This window comes from Amblyraja radiata, chromosome 2 (genome assembly GCF_010909765.2).
Source record: "Amblyraja radiata isolate CabotCenter1 chromosome 2, sAmbRad1.1.pri, whole genome shotgun sequence".
Lineage (NCBI taxonomy): Eukaryota > Metazoa > Chordata > Chondrichthyes > Rajiformes > Rajidae > Amblyraja > Amblyraja radiata.
In genome coordinates, this window is record NC_045957.1 from 116170366 (window position 1) to 116175045 (window position 4680).

The window sequence follows — 4680 nt, forward strand, 5'->3', positions numbered from 1 at the left end:
TAAATTGGTATTTAGTTGTATTTATCTCCATCAGTTATGTATTCTATGCGGCTATTATTGATTCAGTTTTATGGCACCATCAGTTAGTCTGCATTTAAAAAGAAATGAAGTGGTGGTGTGGTGTAAAAGAAAAACAAAGACAGTGTAACAACAGAGCCACCTAGCTATCAAAGAGTATACCAAATACATCACGGATGACACGAAGCTGGGGGGCAGTGTGGGCTGTGAGGAGGATGCTAGGAGGCTGCAAGGTGACTTGGATAGGCAGGGTGAGTGGCCAAATGCTTGGCAGATGCAGTATAATGTGGATAAATGTGAGGTTATCCACTTTGGTGGCAAAAACAGGAAAGTAAACTATTATCTGAATGGTGGCCGATTAGGAAAAGGGGAGATGCAACGAGACCTGGGTGTCATGGTACACCAGTCATTGAAAGTAGGCATGCAGGTGCAGCAGGCAGTGAAGAAAGCGAATGGTATGTTAGCATTCATAGCAAAAGGATTTGAGTATCGGAGCAGTGAGGTTCTACTGCAGTTGTACAGGGTCTTGGTGAGACCACATCTGGAGTATTGTGTACAGTTTTGGTCTCCTAACCTGAGGAAAGACATTCTTGCCATAGAGGGAGTGCAGAGGAAGTTCACCAGACTGATTCCTGGGATGTCAGGACTTTCATATGAAGAAAGACTGGATAGACTCGGCTTGTACTCGCTAGAATTTAGAAGGTTGAGGAGGGATCTTATAGAAACTTACAAAATTCTTAAGGGGTTGGACAGGCTAGATGCAGGAAGATTGTTCCCGATGTGAGGGGAAGTCCAGAACAAGGGGTCACAGTTTAAGGATAAGGGGGAAATCTTTTAGGACCGAGATGAGAAAAACATTTTCCAAACAGAGAGTGGTGAATCTCTGGAATTCTCTGCCACAGAAGGTAGTTGGAGCCAGTTTATTGGCTATATTTAAGAGGGAGTTAGATGTGGCCCTTGTGGCTAAAGGGATCAGGGGGTATGGAGAGAAGGCAGGGATGGGATACTGAGTTGGATGATCAGCCATGATCATATTGAATGGCGGTGCAGGCTCAAAGGACAGAATGGCCTACTCCTGCACCTATTTTCTATGTTTCTATGTTTCTATCCTTCATATCTTGCTAGACACAAAATACTGGAGTAACTCAGCGGGACAGGCAGCATCTCTGGAACGCAGGGCACGGAAGGAGAACTGTTTGACTGTTGGTACTTCTTCTACTTCCTTAGAAGGCTTAGGAAGTTCAGCATGTCCCCAACAACTCTCACCAACTTCTACAGATGCACCACAGAAAGCATTTTGTCGGGATGCATCGCTGCTTGGTTTGGGAACGGCTCCATCCAAGACCGCAAGAAATGGCAGTGAATTGTGGACGCAGCCCAGACCGTCACGCAAACCAACCTCCATGCCATTGACTCAATTTACACCTCACGCTGCCTCGGCAAGGCCAGCAGCATAATCAAGGACCAGTCGCACCCTGGCCACTCCCTCTTCTCCCCTTCTCCCATCGGGCAAGAGGTATAGAATTGTGAAAACGCACACCTCCAGATTCAGGGACAGTTTCTTCCCAGCTGTTATCAGGCAACTGAACCATCCTATCACTACCAGAGAGCAGTCCTGAACTACTGTCTACCTCATGGGTGACCCTTGGACTATCTTTGATCGGACTTTACTGGCTTTACCTTGCACTAAACATAATTCCCTTATCATGTAGCCTCATGTTCCCTTATAATGTACATTGTAAATGGCTCGATTGTAATCATGTATTGTCTGGCGGTGCTGGCTTGAAGGGCCGAATGGCCTGCTCTTGCACCTATTGTCTATTGTCTTTCCGCTGACTGGACAGCACGCAACAAAAGCTTTTCGCTCTGCCTCGGTACACGTGACAATAAACTCCACTGAACAGAACTGGTACCTGTAATCTGGGTTGGGTCCGAACTGGGATGTCTGGAACCGGAGCTGGAAACCCCGAGGCAGGCAGAAGATGGAAGCGGTGGCAAGCACGGAGAGAAAACACCGTGGTTGTTATGGGAACAAGGCCGGGTTAAAATGTGGTGGTGGAGACGGAGAGCAGGAGGAACCACAGAACTCTCGTCGGAGAGAGGCGGAGAACTCCCTCAAAGTAGGCACAGCTTGCTAATCGATAACATGGCATTGTATAAAGTCAAAACTAACCAAGCGTATTTGCAACAGATTTTTTTATTAGGTAAGGGCATCAAGGTTTATGGAGCAAATAGTCTTCAATGGTGATTACTGGTCTTTATCTTGCACTAAATGTTATTCACGATATTCCCTTCATCATGCATCTGTACACTGTGGATGGCTCATAGGTAATCATGTGTTGTCTTTCCGCTGACTGGTTCGCACTCAATAGCTTTTCACTGTACCTCAGTACGCGACAATAAACTAATGACTAGTTCATTAACTTTACCACTAACTTCAACCCTGCCCTCAAATTCACTTGGACTATCTCCGACACCTCTCTCCCTCTTTCTTGTTCTCTCTGTTTCCATCACAGGGGACAGACCGTCCACTTAACATCTACTACAAACCTACCAACTCCCACAGCTATCTGGACCGCACCTCCTCCTGCCCGACCTATGCAAAGACGCTATCCCCCTTACTCCCAATTTCTCCATCTCTGTTGCATCTGTTCCTCAGATGAGGCTTTCTATTCTAGGACATCTGAAATGTCCACTTTCTTTAGTAAATGTGGTTCACCCATGGGGAGAAGGCAGGAAAATGGGGTTAGGAGGAGGGATAGATCAGCCATGGATGAATGGCAGAGTTGATTTGATGGGCTGAATGTCCTAATTTTCCCTTGTGACCTTATGACCCCCATTTTTGTCTATGTTCCCTCGTTCTTCTCTGGCTCCCCCTCTCCCCAGACGGAAGAAATATAGAGTTCCCTGGTCCTTAGGAAACACTTTTTCTCACAGAGAGTTGTGAGTCTGTGGGCGGTGGAGGCCAGTTCTCTGGATACTTTTAAGAGAGAGCTAGATAAGGCTCTTAAAGATAGCGGAGTCAGGGGATATGGGGAGAAGGCAGGAACGGGGTACTGATTGTAGATGATCAGCCATGATCACATTGAATGGAGGTGCGGGCTCGAAGGGCCGAATGGCCTACTCCTGCACCTATTGTCTAGTGTCTAGTTTTACCCCTGGCCATAAGCTCATAGGTTCCAGGAGCAGAATTAGGCAATTCAGCCCATCGAGTCTACTCCGGCATTGAACCATGGCTGATCTATCTCTCCCTATCCCCATTCTCCTGCCTTCGCCCGACACCTCTGACACCCGTACCAATCAAAATTCTGTCGATCTCCGCCAGCCTTCATCTCCAACAAATCATCCGCCAACGTGATCCCACCACCACTCGCATCTTCCCATCCCCACTCCTTCCCACCTTTCCCCGGAGACCGCTCCCACCACAACTCCTTGGTTCACTTGGCCCTTCCCAGCCAAACCACCGTCCTGCCCGGTACCTTCCCATGGAACTGCAGGTGATGCAACACCTGACCCTGTACCTCCTCCCTCTTCTCCAACCTGGGACCCCCCCCTCAACAGTCCTTCCAGGTGAGACAGAGGCTCACCTGCACCACCTCTAACCTCATCTACTGTACCTGGTGCGGGCCTTCTGTACGTTGGCGAGAGCAAGCGTAGACTCGCCGATCGTTTCGCCAATTACACTTGCACTCTCGACGAGGCCGAATGGATCTCCTGATTGAGAGTCAGTGACAGTGATTCAGCGGGTCAGGCAGCATCTCCATGGAGAACATGGATAGGTGGCGTTTCAGATCTGAAGAAGGCGCCTGGTCCTGAGACACGTCTTTACCATGTTCTCCAGAGATGTTGCCTGACCCGCTGAGTTATTCCAGCACTTTGGGATTTATAGCTGTTAGCACCAGGCGGCACAGTGTTCAAGCGTTCTAGGAGCAGAATGAGACCATTCGGCCCATCAAATCTACTCTGCTATTCAATTATGGCTGATCTATCTTTCCCTCTCAACCCCATTCTCCTGCCTTCTCTCCATAACCCCTGACACCCGCACTAATCAATCTCCGCCTTAAAAATATCCATTGACTTGGCCTCCACAGCCGTCTGTGATAATTAATTACACATATTCACCACCCCCTGACGAAACAAATTCCTTCTCATCTCCTTCCTAAAGTAACGCCCTTTTATTCTGAAGCTGTGACCTCTGGTCCGAGACTCACCCACCAATGGAAACATCCTCTCCACATCCACTCTATCCAGGCCTTTCATTGTTCTGTTTGTTTTAAATGAGGTCCCCCCCCCCCCCCACCCACCCTTCATCCTTCTAAACTCCAGTGAGTACAGGCCTTTAAAGCTCATCGTACGTTAACCGAATCATTCCTAGGATCATTCTCGTGTCAGGATACTTCTATCGCTTCTGCATATTTTGTGACTCTTTGGGCAGGTTCACCGCCTTTGTAAAAGCCAAACATATTTAGCATAAAATTCAAAATCATCATGGACAACTTTTATTGACTCCGAATATTTTTCTCTCACAATGACTTTTGTAGACTTTGGCAATCTGTAGATCATGACAATGCAACGTGATGTCAAAAAGAAAAAAAAAATAACAGAAACTTCCACCCCTCTCCCTCCCCCCGCCCCCCCCCCCCCCCCCCCCCCCCCCACCCT